We start from the raw sequence: 18,413 nt of genomic DNA, 5'->3' as shown, positions 1-18,413 counted from the left end.
TAGCCGATTTGGATTTTAAACTTCACTGCAGAGCAACAGAAAAGATTTTCTGCCTCCCTGCCTGCCATCTGACACCTCCAGGAAAGGAATTCTACCTGATCTACACATCAAAGAGCAACTCAGCACAACTCACACAGACAGTCTCATGGATCCAGAGGGACAGCTTTCCATCTGCAGCTCCTTCTGTGTAAAAATGAAGTTTATTTCCTACCTATGGGGACTTTTTGCTATCTATACTTTTCCCAGAACCTGATGAAGGGCCTTTGAGCCTGAAAGCTTGCAGAAAAAGGATATTTTTTTTGCGATTTCTCAGCTGATTTAATAAAAGGTATCATTTTGGAACCAAGAGTTCAGATTTTTGTATTTCTTCTAGTTTGTAACTCAGCTTTTTCATAAGTGGATTATCACTTTTGCAGGCACAAGCTGGAAAAAGCAACTATAGACTATTGTTTCCTAAGATTATAGTAATACTAATAGATCCCATAAAGCACAGATATTTCTGGGACCATCTAAGGAAAAGGTCAATAATTAGATACTTCCCCCATACAAAATTTCCATCATGCTTTTGCTTGTGCTATCTTCTGTCAGCTAGCACATCTATTTGGTTTTAGTTTTGATTTTTAGCTACGGCTTTTTCTTTACTTTGTTTCTCTGCTTTTCATGCTAACACAGCATATACTGTTTAGAAAAGTGATCTTTCAAAGTTTGATTACACGTTAGCTGATGCACAGCACCATGCACACTTTACCTCCTATGTGAGTGCTAATTTGCTTCACAAATTGCATTTGCCTTTGATCTTGCATTTGTCTGCATTTAATTCTGCCTAACAAGTTCTGGAAGATGGTTATTATAATAGAGTGTAATAAATAATAGCAACAATGAATAATAAATTGTGATGGTTTGTGGGGATACAAGTGAACACAGGTTTACCAACTGCTTCCTTGCAAAACACGGTTGCTGATTACTTCTGTTGCTGTTTTCAGTCAAAGTAACAATGCAGGTAGGTATTGTATGTGGAACACATGCTTTTCTGCTGTCTACATATAAATAACATTTCTATGAAATTGGATGTTAGCATTACCGAGTCTTAGTTTCCAGGCACCTTAAGCTGAAAGAAAAACCTGAGTAACTTGCTTATTGCTAATACCTCTTTGTGACTTCTCTCTCAATCCTGATGAATATAAAAACTATACATTCTGCCCAAAGACAAGTAAAACTTACTCTGAGCTGATAATTCTGCCGCAGTCTTACCTTCACTCAATTATAAGAACTTTTTAAAAATAAGGTATTAGGTATATACATTTTCATCACTGTTTCTTTGATGTCTGATTAATACTTTTCATTTGGTTGATGCTAATGCATAAGCTTAGCACCACAGGTCTCATCTATGATTACGGTGGGGGGGGAATTGCATGCAATTCAGTGATTAAATTAATCTTGCCAAGTAATTAACTTTATCAGACGAAATTTTGTAAAACTGAAGCTTTCATGAGGACATTTCCCTTTCTTATGGCTATTGTAAGTCTCTTGAGATCATAGTGATTGAAGAGACAGCTACTGTTGCTGCTGAATGTCTGAAGGAGGCATTGAACTTAATGAATCAAAAATAAATATAGGATTTCATAACATGCAATTCAAATAAAATCCACTTTAAAGTTGAATTTAAAAGCCACCGAGTCAAGTTGGCCACTTAAGAATGGTGACCTGTAAAATGTGTTTTACCCAGTAAACACTGTTGATTTGTCGTGTGCTCCCATGGATATCCAGTCTATCACTCTTCATGCTGTAGTATATTCTGTCAGCAGTCAGACTTCCCATTCAGTTCCTAAATTAATGAAACCCTTTGTACAAAGGTAGACTGGGAAAATGAACTATGGGTGGTTGTACATGAACAGAAATTGGCTGTTTTTGTGGTGTAATTGCATAACGCTGCACATGATTCCAATATGTTTCCCAAATTGCAAACTAAACCACAGCCACATGTACTTTTAGTTTAGTCTGCAGTGCTACAAATAGCTACATTGCAAACTTTGACAGCTAACCCCTCACCCCCTGCCCACTGCCCCCCAAATCCAGCACTTTCCTGAGCCCATGTGCTGAGCCCACCAGATATTGCTCCCCACATGGGCTCAGGGAAGAGTTGGGTCCAGTGGGTGCTACCTGGGAGCTGGAGCAGCATGCACAGACTTAGCACCTCTCCTCTGCAGCCCTGGCAGGCACTACCACTGAAGAGGGAAGGACCAGCTCCCCTGAAACTCAGGGGCTGCATGGCTCAGTGTCAGCTCATGTGGGCAGGCTCTGCTGGAAAAAAAACCCCAAGAGTAGCCAGTGGGCCCTAAGCTGCAGGGGGCCCTGTACTTTCCCTCCATGGTGGCAGCACCCCTGGGCAGCACCCACCCAGTAGCAAGCCACCTGGGTGGCCCCAAGGGGTGCCACCATTGTGGAGGGGAGGACTGGGGCTGCCTGCAGCTCAGGGGCCATTCAGCCTTCCAGCAGCTCACCCCCCACCAGCCACAGGAGATGAAAGCAAACTCTGCAAAAGGAAAAAAAAAAAGGACTGGGCCCCTCACTGTAACAGTGACAGAACCCCTTGAATTGAAATGGTGGGTTTTTAATCATCACAATTAAAAACCCACTGTTTCAATTTAAGGGACTAAACCCCCATCACGTGTACAAGTGGCCTGCACACCAAGACTGATAAATTTACTCCATCACAAATGAATGCTTGGATTTCAAGAGGTAGAACACAGTAGCCTAACAGTTCTTGCCCTAAATATTTAGGCAGCTTGAGGTCTGACCTTCCTATCTGTAGGTTTGCAGAATGAATTTGAGGCAAGTGCCTGAGCCCCTACAACTTAATATGCCTGGGTTGTGCTGTGATCTTACTGCCAGAAAGACCTGCATTCAACTTTCATTGTCAGAACTGGTGTCTTCATATCATGTCTGCCTTCAGTGGGTCTGTGAAGTCAATGGAAGCTGTGTACAAATATCCAGAACTGCCCTAGTCCAGCTCCTGTGAAGTCAATGGAAGCTGTGTACAAATATCCAGAGCTGCCCTAGTCCTTCAATTGCAGATCACTCTGGAATTGAAGAAGAGTAACTATGCAAGTGTCACAAATACCTTAAACATAGCCAGTTCTATACCATATATTATTTTTGCCCCCTATATATGTTTAAAAAAAGAATAGTGAACCTCTTATTGCTTTACTGAAAAGGCTGCAGGTAGATGTTATGTTACTCTTGTACTTCAGTAATTGTTCTTGGCCATGGACCAGTGTCTGTTTATTGCAGCTAATGTGTTGGTCTCCTATGTTATATATCTTACGGACATTGGGCAGTACTCCATTATAAACCCACATTTATTTGCAAGATGATATGCAATGGTAATACTGAGGTTTTCACAAAGTAGCCTTACCATCTTTGACTGGGAAACAAAATGCTTTATAGGGGCCACAGGCAGTTATGAGTTCTAAGGTGAAATTGCAAAGGATAGAATAATGGATTGGCAGCAAATACTGTACATGAAATTCATTTGGTGTTTATGTGCACAGTAAATTCCAAATGAGCTCCTAAGCACCTTTTAAAAAATAGACAAATATGTGTGTGGACTGCTTATTGCTACTTGTAAATTCAGTTCTCCATTTATATGTGTAACTAGCATTTAGGTCCATGGGAGTTTTTAATGTGTGTAAAGAGACAATCAAATTGTTAGAAGAATTTTAAGAATCTCAAAGAAGATCCTACATTAGGTCATCCATTGGCCTGTTCTGGTATTGCAGCGTATATGTTCCTATGTACTAGGATTGTGTGAAGCTTCAGGTGCTGATTCAATTCAGAAGAGATTTGGCCTGATTTGGTGGCCAAATCTCCAAATCCAAATTGAATCAGGGGACTAATAAGAAGGTCCAAATCAATTCGAAGCTGTCTAAATATCTGGAAAAGATTTGGAGAGCTTCGGTGATTCAAACAGTCCCCGCTAGCAGCAGCAGGGAGCTGGAGCCGGACTCGGAGTGGGTAAGTAAGGGTGGGAAAGGGGGGGCTGGAGGAAGGAGGAGGGGAACATGGGGGGATCTCTGCCAGGGCCCATCCCCTGCTACCTCCCCCAGCCTCATGGCTGCCCTGCCCACCCCAGCTCCTGGTGTTTTAAAAAAAAAGGACAACTACCAGGTGCTGCTGGGCAGGGAGGGGGGCAATCCCCGCTTCTCCCTGTCTGTAGTAGGTGTATAGGGCTTTGGCCCCTTTTTGGTTGGTGCCTTGCTCCCTAGCGACGTCAGGGTGAGATCGGGCTTTGGTGCCACCTAGATGGTTTGGGTGCTTTCCCTACTTGCCTGGCACATCTTTGATGTTTGTTGTTGGGGAGGCAGTTCCCTGTAGGTGGCCCAAAGGGGTCTCAACCCTGGTGTTTCTTCGTGGGGCTTCGACCTCCCCTTTACCCCACTCTTACCACAGCCATGGCCTGGGCAAGTGCTGCTCACCACAGGTCTTCTCCTGGGTGATCTTGCCTCATCCACGCTGCCCGCCTCAACATGGGTTGGGTCTTCCTGGCCATCAGTCTTTCCCGTGTCAGTCCCTCATCCTCAGGCCAGCTCTCAGGCAACTAAACCTCCCCTGGTTGGGGCTAACTGTAACTGAGGAAGACTTAACTGAAAAGTGTCTGGCATCTGCCGACAGGATCCTGGGATTCCATCTCCCTGGACCCACTTGATCACTTGTGGAGGGGGGAAACTCACCCATCCCTTCCCTCCTAGCAGGCGTGGTGACAGGCAGCCGTCCTGTGTGCAGGCTCCATCAGCTCTCCCAGTGTGACCTCCCTGGGGCCTGGCTGTCAATTTATCCTGGTCCCATCACCTGGTGGCACTTGCCACTCCCACATGGGACTCGGTTGCCTCTTGTGCCTCGGTCTGTCATGCTGCCCGAGGGTGTTGGCAGTCCGTTGTTGCCACTCCCTGCTGCAGTACCCATGCTCCCTGGCATGGCTGTGTCTCTGCTTCTGAGCGTACCGGGGAACTGCTTCCCCCCCAATGGAGCTCCCTGGTGACCCTCCATTCCCAGGGCCCAGGCTTCTTGCTCCATCCACCGGGATCCTCCTGCAGATGCTCAGCCTCCTCTCCTTGTGGTTGGGGCTGATGCTGCCTGGCTCTACAGCCGGTGTCTCCCGGCCAGCATTCTGCTCCCCTCTCCCCAGCATCACAGCTGCATCTCCAGCTGCTTTTTGAGCAGCCCAGGCCTCTCCAAAGCCACACCCCCAGGGCTCACCATTCGCAGGGTCAGGCAGCTCCAGAACTGCTGAGCCTGTGTTAGCATCTCTCCCTAGCTGCTGCTCATCTTTGTCCCTGCAGTGAGTATCGGGGCGCATCAGGTTGGGGTTTGGGATGTGTTGGGGGGGCTTTTGCTTCCCCTCTCACACTCCCCACTGCCCCATGCTGTGTGGGGACCACTGCACGTGCCCCATGACCCCCCTCCCCCTTGCTGTCCCAGCACCCCCATGGCTGCACCAATGGCCCGAGCTCTGGGCCTTTAAGAAAAATAGAATCAAAAAAACCCTCCAAGCTCACCAGCTCCTGCAGCAGCATTGAAGCTTTGTGGGGCTCATGCAGAGCCCCACACATGGCATGGGGCAGCAGAGGACAGTGGGGTTTTGCCCCCGATAAGCAGGAACAGTGAGTCCGGAGTTTGGGTATTTTTTTTTTTCCTTAAAGGCCAGAGCTGGGGCGGGAAGAGAGGCCATTGGGTGGGGCTGGGACAGCGGGGGGGGAGGGGGGGCTTGTGCAGATGCCCCCACACAGTGCAGGGTTGTGGGGGACAGCAGGGATCACGCCACTGCCTGGCAGCACCGGGGGAATCGGAGCTTTTTTTACAGAGCCAGGAGCTGGGGTGGGCGGGGCAGCCATCGCTGGGCGGGCAGAGCGGGCAGGGGATGGGCCTGCATGATTCAGAGATTCAGCAGCAGACACATTTCCAAATCAGATTTGGCTGAATTGATTCATGACAGCGATTCGAATCACTGAATTGAAACACTGTCCCCTGAATTGGCGGAATCTGAAACCAAAGCGAATACTAGCCGCTTCGCACAGGCCTACTATGTACATGTGTCTGTTGCTTTGTTGTTCCTGTTCTGAGGGTAACCCATACGGTTTCACTTGCAAGGAAGTAGTGGTAAATGATAGGAGGGAGTATTTCCATTGAATGGCAGATGACATTCCAGCTCGCAGTTTATTGCAGATGTATATGTAATGGTTTTAAAGCATCATTGGATTTTACGGTATTCTGTATTTTACTTAAACAACTTCCACTAAAACAGTTATACAAATAAATTAAAGTGCAGCTGTCAAAGAAATCACCAGTGGGAATTGCATATATAGAGAGGCAACACATTAAAGAACTGCTGATACTTCATGGTAAACTTTGAAATGTATATTGTTTAGAAACAAATCTGTTGCTTTCTCCTGTGTTCTGTATTCTTTTTCACTTGTCCTTAATTATTAATCATACTTGCAATCAATTTGAATCCTGGCTTCTAGAAAATGCTGTCACTGCTCCAGGGCTACCTGTGTTTCTGCTTACTTTATGATCCCAGGAGCTTATGCTTACATTATGATCACCACACTTTATCTCCTGTGGTGTCAAAACTCATGACTTCACATTTCCTAGGGAAGAAAATACTATGATATTCCCAGTTAAAATGGGCGCTTGGTTACAAAACCTATAGATGAACTATATTTCTCAAGGAGGTTGAATGGTTTGGCATCTGCCCCTGTATTGCAAGTGTGTTACAGTTGTCTTTTAGACAAGAGTATACTGTTTATAGACAGTTTGTTTTAATATTAGACAGGTCTGTCTGGCCAAAACCCTACCTTCCTTCGGTAGTGACCCGAGTAGGCCTTGCTTCTTTCTTCTGAGTGCCCATGTTGGTGTCTAGCTCCCCAACACCTCCCTTCTTAGAAAGTCATTTTGATTCAAATAAAGGTGTTTGTTCTATGATCCTAGGCTATTGGCCTGCTTGTCCATTGCTACTTGATGCACTCCGCCAGGCTCCTCCAGAGCCAATGGCTCTTACAACCCTCAGTCCCCATTACAAGGAAGTTGGGGAAGAACCGACTTTGAAGAGATGGGAAAGCCCTGCCTTTAGCAGGATACAAGGGAAGGAACTCGGCAGTAAGGGGCCAAAGCATTCCAACAGTGGAACAGAACAGAGCTCTGTGCAAAAAGGCCAGAGAAGCTAACACAGGCAAGTTGTCAGGATTGGGTAACATATACTATAAAACAATACAGAGAGGAGGCCCAGTAGTAAGAGACTTTGCACTAGCAGTCTGTGAGTGGTCTCCTCTGTGAGCGGTGAAATAGAGCCAGCCAGGCTCTTTCCCCCAAGGGACCCACCCACTGCCAAGCTTTCTGGGAGGCAAACCAGGCAGGGAAAATAGCATGAAAGGAAAACTAGCTTTTTAAGGAGATCATGAGACCTGCAGGGATGTCCCGAAAAGGGGGCAGTGGTGGCCTGCCACACCTATCATGAGCTTTTCTGTTTTCCAGCATTGTAGAATTTATCTCCATCTAGTAATGTAAACCTTGCATTAAGATTGTCTGTCTATCACACATTCTCTTCCCACATCACATCTATACTTTTTACTACAGAATTTTCACAGGGCCCAGTTTGGATGGGTAAGCTTGGGATGTGTCCATATTACACTCATAAGTTTCATTCCATCTATTGGCGTTTAAGCATAGTGATTACTAGAAGGTTGCTAGAACAACTATCTGATAGTGATTTCTTTTCCCTCTGAGAAGGACTACAGCTAATCTGTTCAATAATGTAAAACCCACAAGTCAAGTTTAATCATGGCTGGTAGATCAGGGCACTATGTTAGCTTCCACCCAGCAGCAAATAGTTTCAAAGCAGACACAGTTACCTTTATATTTACCTTACTCTGGTATTAGCATTTAATTTGGAGGCTCCAGCCTTCCTTGGACAAATCACCTTCTGTGTAGTGTAATTAAGCGTAACCGGGGTGGTATGAAGAAGGTACCCCATCTCCAACTGAAAGGATTCAGCGGGTGTATGTATGCTGTGGGGAGTGTAGCTGCCTAGCTGCAAGCCAGCTCACCTCCTTTTCCTATAGAGCAGATCAGAACAGAGCAGATCAGACAAAGGACACCCAGTGATATTTAACTATTTACAGATTTGATGATACAGCATTATATAAAACTTGCAACCATGAACTTACATACCCTTACATGTCTATATATAGACATGAACTTATGTACATATTTTATATACATGTGTGTTTGTATGTCTCTGTGTGTGTGTTATTTACAGATATAAAAACTGCAGGGGAGATGGCAGGTTTTTTGGCCTCACCAGGGGCTAAGTTTTCACCTCTGTAATTGTGGTGTAACGCATACACATGGCATGAGTTTTGTTTTCAAGAATTTGGGGTGCAGTTCCCCCCGAATCCCTCTACTGATCTTCTTGAAACGTGGCAGGCTTCATGTGCTCAGCAGAGGCTACCACCCCTTCAAGTTTCATCCAAAGCAGACAAAAAACAACAAAGTTATTCATTGATTCCCCATTATACTCTATGGCCAGATCTCCAAAGCTTTTCTGAAGCAGTTCGGACCACTTCGGAAAGCATAAATAAACGTGCACTTTGATCCAGATATGATGCTTTGGACACCAGAGTGTCCGAAGCTTCTCCAGATCTGAAGCACAGTCTGAAGCCTCACACAGGCTTACACAGTAGCTGTGCCCAAAGGAAAAATAGCACCCAGGGAAGGATCCCAGTAACTAACAGAATATCATTACCCTCTCCTAGGTCATTCAGCTAGGAGAGGCCCATGACCAGGAACCCACCCTTAGCAAACAGGGGCCCTACACTTCTCTGTTTGTCCCAGGGTGTATTGTCCCCTCCTGTCAGGGGCTTCCCATTGATTGCCTGCAGTGGGGAGGCTCCTCCAATCCTATGGAAATCCCCTTTCCAGCTGACTCGCGACTCCTGCAGCTTTCGGAGAGTTAGGCTTATCTCCAATGGTGGGTTGGGTGGAGCATCCTTCCTTGCTGGGATGGTCAATCTGTTCTGCTCACTGTGGAAAGGCTCGAGTCACCTCGTTCAGCCACCCAGCTTGTTAGCCCGCTTTCAGCCCTGTGCACCATCCTCTGTGCTGAACAGGGAAGCTGCCTCGTGCAGGGATGGGAGCTATCACTGCCTCATGCAACCATCCCAGTCCCGAGTGCTCTTCACCTGCCCTGTGCACCATTCTGTGAACTGGAGGGGCTGGGCTCCGGCCTCATGCAGGGTTGGGGACCCACGCTTCCCTGTGCAGCCGTGGCAGTCCCTTCAGCTCTCCACCAGCCCCGTACACCACTCTGTGCACTGAAGGGTCTGGGTAGACCCCTGCCTCGTACAGCTGCCACAGTCCTGTCTGCTTCTGGATCCTCACCAGCCCTCTGTGCTGATCTGTGCACTGAGGGCTCCTGCCTTGGGCAAGGTTGGAGACCCGTGCTGTATTGTGCCGTTGCCGAGGTCCCATCCACTCCCGGATCCTCCATGCACCGATCTGTTCACTGATGCTGTGGCTCCCCCTGTGACGGGCCAAGGGATGCAGCCACTTGCTGCTCCCTACTAGGCAGTGACATCTTCTTGGCAATTCTGGGGCAACTGCTCCACCCCGCTGGTCAGATCTACCAGCTATTCACAAGTCCCATCTTCATAGTCGCTCGCCGACAGCTCCCCATGTCTGGGCACATGGGCCTTTATCCCTTCCGGAGGCTCTGCTCCCATATTGAAAATGGACCAATAGGAAAGCCTGAGGGGTTAATTTCCCCTCAGGTCCTCTTCTTCACCCTGCCCCTGGGTCAGGGCAGGGCAAATTTGCCTCCTCCCTCCTCCTGATTGGTGGAAATTCTCCGCTAATTGGCCTGTGCCATTTCAGGCTCAAGTTAACAATCTGGGCTGCTGGTGAGCCCAGTGGCCAGCCTGTCACATAAGTATCTATAAAGTAGAAAACCAGTGATTCCTGCTTCAGTGATTCAAAGTGCCTTCTATAGAATCTGATTAAGTGAACTTGAGATCACAAAAACTTATGCATCCCTGATTTAGTTACCCTTTCTTCTGCCTTTTTCAGCATGGACAATTTTAGATACAATATGAGGGTCATATTCCAAAATGAAGCTTACAAAATAGGCCCTTGAAACACAGCCAGGCTCACAAAACATGAAGTTTACATTCTGATAAAAAAACAGTCTTAGTTTCTGTTAGCTGTATCTATTTGGAACCTCTAATCAGGGTTTTGTATCTTTATCATTGCACTCTAATCTACCCTATTGTGGGGGTGGGGGAGAAAGGGGGTGTAATTGTATTCAATTCCTTGGGCTAAACAAAGACATAGCAAAAGAAATGGATACTTTCTACTTGCCGGTACTTACTGTGAGCAGAAAAAAAGCAGTGAGACCGTGCAGAAACCAGCCAGTAAATAAACTGAATTGTTTCTAAAGCAGGAAGTCTTTTACGGCTATCCAGGCAGTGTCACATGTTTTTAAACTATAATGTTTTAGCAAGGTATAGATCACAGCTTGTTCAAGGTATGTTCAGGAAAATTGGAATCGGCAGGGAAAGCATTTAGAAAAATTCCTTCTGGAGCTGGAGCATGTTCGGGGTTAATAGGGCTGACTTCTGGGTATTCTTCAAATCACATTCAGAGGTGAAAAGTTTGCTGTTTTGTTTCTTTTGTTTTTCCTTCAAAAAATTCCTTGGGGATTCCTCAGATACCAACATAAAGATTCAAATTCAGCATTGATCTGGTGTCCTGGCACAGCAGGGAGCATATTTTCCTACTTCCAAGTGCACATGGCTCTAATGTACATTATTGAAAAAGGCATGCATGACTTCAGGAGAGTTGTGCATGACTTGAAGGGGGAATAGATCCTTGTATATTCTTAGCCACCATATAATTTCAAATTGCTCTGCTTAGAGTGTTTACCTTGCTAGAAAATGTGATTTCTGTCTGTCAAGAGAAATAACAAGCCCATACTTCACCATGCCTATACTCTTATGATACAGCATTCACATAGCCATATAGCAATATGGCTGAGTGATTGTAAAGTAGGCACTAGGAATAACTGAGCTAGAATTTGGGCTCTGCCACTGATTTTCTGTCTGCATAATGGAACACTAATTAACCTTTTTAGAGGTTCTTAAGATTCCTGGATAAAAAGTACTGCATTAAGTGTAAAGTATATAAGTAATTCAGGTGTTATTACACTAAGTGCCTTGGTATATATGTCAAGATATTAAATGGCACGAACACCATACTGCTAAAACTTTCTTTAGGCCTCTTAACATTGACATCTGTTTGCATATCCTATTTCTGCAGCTTCCCCCAATTTGTCCCAGGGTTTTACCTCCACTTTGTGATATCCTGCCTTTTAAGAGTATTTCTTTAGGCGTTTTTGTCCTTCCTTAGGACCGGGAAATGATCGAGCTGGCTTGTGCCTGCTTCTGGAGCTTTCCTGTTGGTGTTCAGTTCCATTTAGGTAAGCCCCAGGAAAACCATGATAGGACTAGTTACTTTGGATGAATACAGTTGTCATTTGAAAGTGTTTTGTAATGTCAAAGTTTACCTTAATTATAAAAAACAATGAACTGCAAGAACTGAATGAAATATAGTTTTGATGGCCAGCAAAACCTGCTCTTGCCTTCTCTGTTAATCATGTATTTGTGTTAGTGTAACGTCAGTCAGTTCTTTAAGATCTGTTGAGTGACTTCAAGATGAGCATAGCTCAGTGCAGCATTTTTGAGACTATCTTCCTTATGAAGGAAATGTTTTGTATCAGATAAAATAATTCTTTCAAAGTTGTTCCAGTGTTTTGCATATGTCATGCCAGTACATAAATTTCAGTGGCTACCAAAACGTCAAAAGGCAGGTGCTATGTAATACTGTTATAACACTGAACCTGAGAAAGCTATTTCAGTTCTTAGTTGTCATCCAATGGCCAAACGTACCAATAGATCTTTCCTGCAGACTGAAAACAAAGAAAAGTTCCATCGGTGTAAATGTGAATTTTTATCTTATGGACTTGAAAGAGCCCTAAAACTATGTAACATGTCCACCAATGACTCTCTCTGTGCTACAGGCTTGTGGCAAGGGCAGGGAGCTAAATTATTCTTTGTGGCACTAACACAATCCCCTATTATTTCCATGTTGTTCAACTGGCATTATAATGCTAGCTCATCAGTATGTTTGAGGATTAAGTGTATGTACAGTACTTTGAGAAGTACTTCATGTAGGTGTAGAGGCACTAAAATAGTTTATTAATGTTGCCATCTCAAGTATGAAAGACTTGGGTTAAAGATGAGAGCAGGACTGGTGGTGAAGTAGCAATCCCAACACAGGGCCTTGTTGCACGATAATTTTGGGCAGCTTCTAGAGCTCTTAACACCGGGATTGTCCACACATTAATGACTGAAGCTAGTTTTAAGCATTCATTAAGTGGCCTAAAGTTACACCACTCTAGGGCAGGATTACCTCTGATCTTTGTATCCCAGGCCATGTTATTCTAAGGTGTAGCCACTCTAGGCTACACCTTAGTATAAACACCCCACCTGCCTCCCCCCACAACCTCACTGGCTAGGATCAGGCCCACTTCCTTCTCCCCCTCATCCTACAGATCCTTGCTCACTGCCCTGCTCACTGCCCTAGCCCCCCCTATCCTCCCCCCCTGCCAATCCCTGGTCAGCTTGAAGAGCAGCAGTGCAGCATGGGGTGGGGGGCAGGTAGACAGGTTAACTCTTCCCTGCCTGCTTCTCTGGAAAAGACAGTGGGCAGCCACAAATAAGTGGGGGAGGGGTGGGGAACACTGAGGGACAGGGAAGAAGGCCCAGGGGTGGTTGGGGGGGGGGGACTTAGGGAGCCCTGGAGGCAGGGGGAAGTACAGAATAGGAGTGGGGGTGAGAGGACTTTGTACTTTTAAGTCCTCCAGGCCCCTGCTGGCGTGAAGTGTCATTGCTCCAAACTTGAGCTACTACTAACACGAGTCGGCATTTGTGTGGCTCACTGTGGTGCAACGTGATCCACTGTTGCATCTAGAACTTTATCTGTATTTCTGACATTTTGATTTCTCATGTCAGCCTAATCATTTCCTTGGTTCCGTTCATCTCTCTGTATCTGTGTAACATACTTTTTGGTACCTGGTTGGAAGGACATGAAGGCAGTAGATGTTTAATTCCCCACTTTTCCGTAAATGAAATGAAAAATCCTGCTGTGGACTGTTACTGCAAACGTAGCGGGTTGCTATGGATTAAGCTACTTAATCAATTCAGACAACCATTCCACACTGCTCATAGTAGTCAATATCTCCAGTCACTTGCCATTTCAGCAGTTTACAGACTAAGGATCCTTTTTTCTACAGACAGAGATGTTGCTAAATAGCCTCTATAGGCAAAGCTATAAAATCTTGTCACCTTCATCCTTTCCCCCATCATAAGCTGGTAGCATAGCAACTAATGAAGCTGCTTGAACTTGAGTTGACCCAAAATTACATGTTTCACAGCTTGCATGTTTCCTTTCCCTCCGCTTCTTTTTTTGGTGCTTGTTGAGTTTAAATCTGCAGTCCCTTTGGGAGATTAGCAGCTTGCTCATGCAGAAAGCTGAAATGGATTTAATAACTCATGATAGATGAGCCTGAGCAGTTTATGGAGTTAAGAACATGAGCCACAACTAAAGCTGGCCAAAATACTTACTAGTGGAAGGGACCTGCGTTTTTGATCAAAGGCGAGTGCATCAGGCAGCACAACTGTACACTTTACGTATTTGGAACGGTATCACAGAATTATCAACTTTCATAGCCTTCTCAGAAATAAGCATTTTGGGGTAACTTGTGATTTTTGTGCACAGTTGCAATAGTTGCCAGTGACAAGTTGGTATTTTTTTATAGTGGTGTAGTGAATACTGAAGTTACGTTTTCATTTTTAGACTAAGAAAAAGTAAGCTTTCTGATACCATTGCTGTCCAAGTTTAACTTCAATTTAACTTTGTTTTTTTTCTTTCCAGTCATTTCAAGTCTAACAAAGAATTTAAATGATCAGTATAAGCTCTTTAACGCATCAGACAGCTTTAGGCTCATCATCCAGGGGAAGCTAGGAAAAAAAGAATTAAAAAAAAATGGATTCTGGGAAGAGGAGGAGGGAAAACATTTATAAAGACTCGCACTGCTCTCCAGAGTAAAAGTCTGCTGTCGATCAGTGTGAAAAACAACCCTACGGTGGCTGCGTATAGCCCAGCATTGAGATACAGGCATTGGGCATTCAGACAGTTTGAGCAGGGAGACACTAGAGGGCACATCCAAGACATGGTAAGATGATAGATAAAAATTTAATTTTTCTGCTTCTGTGATGTTTTGGAAAAGCTCATTGAGATGAAGCAGGAAGGGCTAGAACCACTAAAAGACCTCAGTGCCTAAATTCAATCAGTGTTCAAAACTGCAGACCAGAAAGTCCCTGGCAACTCAGTGCCTAGGTTATGGCTCAACCTAGTAGGGATCCCTGCCTTGAGCGGGGAGAGCTAAATCTGGGAAGGATGCCTACTTTCCTGCTGACAGGCTCAGGTTCCTTGCAAAGTGCATCTGCAGCCACCAATTTCTTTAAACATGTAGTTAGAGGAGTGAGAGGAAGTGATGATGAGCTCATGAGAAGTCACTGGATAAAATGCAGAATGAAATGTGTAAGCAGGGATGAAAACCAGCATACTGGGGAAGGGGAGCTAAAATCTACAGTCCTCCCAGCCCCTTCTCCCTGCCACACACACCCATTGACCCCATCTGTGTACCTACTTGTTCAAGCAGATTGGAGCTTGGATTTGCTTGTTTCAGTAATGTGGCACACTGTTAACAGAAGGAAAAAAAGAGCATTCCCTTCCACCAATAGTCTTTTGGTCCATAGCTTACGCTGAGGTGTAAATAGGCAGTTCTGTGCCCTGGGTGGTGGTGGTGTGTGGTGCAGTGGCTGCTGCTGTATTGTAGGTGGTAGTGTGGTGGCAGGAATGCAATGGCGGTTGCTGCTATTTTTGCAACCCCACTAAGCTGCACCTGGGAGTGGTTCCCTTGTCACCCCCTATTAGTTGTGCTACTGAGCTTGCTGGTTTTGGTGCTCTTCTGGGAGGGAGGTTTGAATGTCTGCAGGCGGAGAAATGAAATGAACCTAGGTTTCTGATTTTCTGTATGAAAGCTCTAAGAGCCTTATTACACAGTAATTTTGGGCATCTCCTGGAGCCCTTAACCCCTGGATTGTCCTCACATTAACACCTTAAAGTTGTTTTAAGCACTCTTTATGCAGCTCCAGGGAAGGATTCTCTCTGATCCACGCTGTCCAGCTCCTGTTCCATTGATGTGTGGCTATTTCTCATAGATGGGCCATCCAAGTTGAATCCTCCAGTACCCCAGGATCTCTCATACCCTAGCCCACAGAGGAGATATAGAAGCCTGTCTTGGCTTACCAGGCTTCTAGTGGCAGGTCACAGTTGTGCAGGTGGAGGACTATTTGATGTCCTCATGATGTCGCGGTGTAGACCACCAGTCTCTATGGGTCACCTGCCGGTGGCGGCTGGCAGTGAACGTGCACCCTGCACCCCCAATGGGGTGTGGAGTGTTGTGCAGGTGGGGGACAATCAGAGAAGGTTTCTGGACTAAGGGTGTGACTGCACCAAAGTCAAAGCCAGCTGAACAATATTTGTGCAGCTAACAGCATAAAGTGTAACGGTGCAGATAACAGGGTAAGGTATAACAATGCCCTAACTCAGGGATTGGAAATGTTTTTTGGTCTTGGATCAGAATGACCCGGTAGGACGACCAGCAGTAGGACCTGGTCACCTCCACTACCTCTCCCCACCTCCCAGCTACCATTGCAGCATGGGCAGAGCCACAACCTTTGCCTCTACCACTCCTGATCACGGTGTCTTTTGCAGTCACCAAAGATTATCTATAACAAAGGAAGATTCAGTGTGTCTTCTAGAATCCAGCAGGTATACCTGGAGTACTTATTCTGTGCAGCCACAAATTTTGCATATGCTGTCTAGGCTAGCTCACCTCTCTATAAGAGAAATTACCCTTCTGCAGCATTCTCAGTCTGCAAATCCTAGGCATGAGATTTGCAGCAGAATTGGAAGCTCCTGAATGTTAGCACTGTATGCCACTAGTGAGCCATTGGGACAATCTACAATCTTCTTCCTTTTTTCTTTTTTTTTTAAGTACAAAGGAGGCTCAAATAGAAGCATTCAGTTCTAATCTATGGGAGTTCTTGTAATAAGCTTTACAATTAGAGCACAGAGTCTTCCATCTAATTCACTTAATTTACGCTGGGAAATGAGATACAATTCTACTAATCCAATGCTATTTTCTTCTTTATTAAAGAATGAAAGCATCCTCCAAGGCTCTGGTGGGATTCAGACTAAAGCTTTGGAGAGACAAATAGCATGAAAGGCTAATGAAATAGAATGCTATGGTAATTCCCTCACTTACTGTCTCATGCCCTTACACTAACCTATAACACAATTAAAATGCAAGTTGGCAGGAGCTAATGGTGACATACTGGCTTTTTGGTGTCAACGTGGGTTTGTAAATATTTGTTTGATAAAATGCTGTGAATACAGATGTACTTTTTCCACTCCATATTTGTTTAATCTGTTTTACACGGTGACTGCAACTGCTCTCAGAAATGGGTCGAGATGTTTTCTGCTTTGTTGCAGTTCCTATAAGCTTCACTGTGTTCTCTACTTTAAACACAGGCTATCCTACTGCCTGATTTAAAATGTGCTCCTTGGTGATTTTGAATACATTTTTACCCTCTTATTTTTTTAAAGAAAATCCATAGGGTAGAAGATATATTTTTCTTGCCTTATAATAGAAGCATGGCAAAGTCTCTCACAAGCATGTATTAAGAGCTTTAATTGTTCTACATTACCTTTACATTTATCTAAACTCAAGCTGAAGAACAAAGTGCTGGAGTGATTTTGTTCTTGGTCCATTATTTGTAGGTACAAAAGGTAATTCCATGTTATATACTATATTTTCTCACATATGACATATGCTTTTTTCCCCAAAAAAATCATCTCCCTCTCTCCTCAAATCAGGGTGTGTGTATCAATCAGAAAAGGTAACTTTCTGCCTAGGACAGAAACACCTTGCTCCCATTACTCCTTCATAGTGAAGCAGCTGTGGCATTGCTATTCAGGCAGTAGAAGGAGACAATTGACTTAAGGGCTGCAGGTGTTAAGATCCTTTCTTGCAATGGTACTGATGTTCCACTAATTAAGTTAAAGTTTTATCTGGCATTTTTGCTGTTTGACAGCTGCTCCTGTTCCTTCTCCTCCTATTTCAGGGCCCTGGAAACTCTTTAGCTCTTTTTAAAAGTATAGATTCACTCATCAAGATCATAAGTCTTCAGCATCAGTTAGGCTTTCAGCTTCAGTTAAGTGGGAAAGAGAGAATGAGTTAGCTGAAGATTAAGCCGTGTCCCTGCTCTATGCAGCCATAACTCTGGAAAGCCTTTTCTTTCTTCATTCTGCCTTACAAAAACCAGGTGTGTATTATATCCTGGGACACATTGCATGTCAGGCAAAATGGTAATTAATTATTATTTGTGTATGTAAGCTCAAAGAGAAGAGCTCTAAAGTGCAAAGGGGATGGAAAGCTCTTGCTGGTGCACTGTGCCCCTGAATTTTGAAATGTTTAAGCTTTAATAATGAGAGTCGGAAAACAAGTTGTCTATCAAACCTTGGGGGTATTGTTCCATCCTTACCCATGTCTTAATTTCTTCTGACAAAGTTCGTTATATCTGATTTAAATCAGTATCTCTCTCCCTTGTAACACTGGTTCCTCTTTCATCTCTTCTTGATTTTTAACATCCCTTTTCCTGGGTTATCTTTCTTTTCTTCCCAGCTTTCTGTACATGTTCCACAGGGCTTTATTTGGATCAGCCTCCTTTACCCCCTGTAATATTTCTCTCAGTGACCTTATCTGTTCGTGCAACATCAGTTCTCCTCCTTATTTCCCTGATTCACAAGCCTACCTCTTCTCAGCTGTCCTGCTTTGCATCTCAGCCTCACAAAGCTTCTTTGGGTCTCTTGCTGAAACTTTCAAAATTTGACAGTGCTTAATTGTAATAATTTGCTTTCCACTCTTTCTGCTCCTCAACCATTTCCATGTCGATCACAGGGGTCCTTTGATCCAGTTTTCTCCAGAACCTTTGTCTAGTTTATGCCCCAATGTTGATTTTTTTTTCTCTTTCTGTAATGTCTGTGGCCTAAACATTCTTTTTCCATACTTCTAAAAACGCTTTATCAAGATGCTCAATTCCTAGCTTAATCCCTACAGCTCATTATTTCTGACATCTACCTCTCTATCCATAGATCTATTTAAACTGCTTCTA

At 44.6% G+C, this 18,413-nt stretch overlaps 1 protein-coding gene across 1 annotated transcript in view; it reads left to right on the top strand.

Annotated features, from left to right (window-relative positions):
- PTPRT (protein tyrosine phosphatase, receptor type T) overlaps positions 1-18,413 on the top strand; it is a 587,995-nt gene that overhangs the window by 174,064 nt on the left and 395,518 nt on the right. The window lies entirely within an intron of this gene.

The sequence above is a fragment of the Crocodylus porosus genome, unplaced genomic scaffold (assembly GCF_001723895.1).
Source record: "Crocodylus porosus isolate Cpor-Errol unplaced genomic scaffold, CroPor_comp1, whole genome shotgun sequence".
Classification (NCBI taxonomy): Eukaryota; Metazoa; Chordata; order Crocodylia; family Crocodylidae; genus Crocodylus; species Crocodylus porosus.
This window is presented reverse-complemented; position numbering and strand designations above follow the sequence as displayed.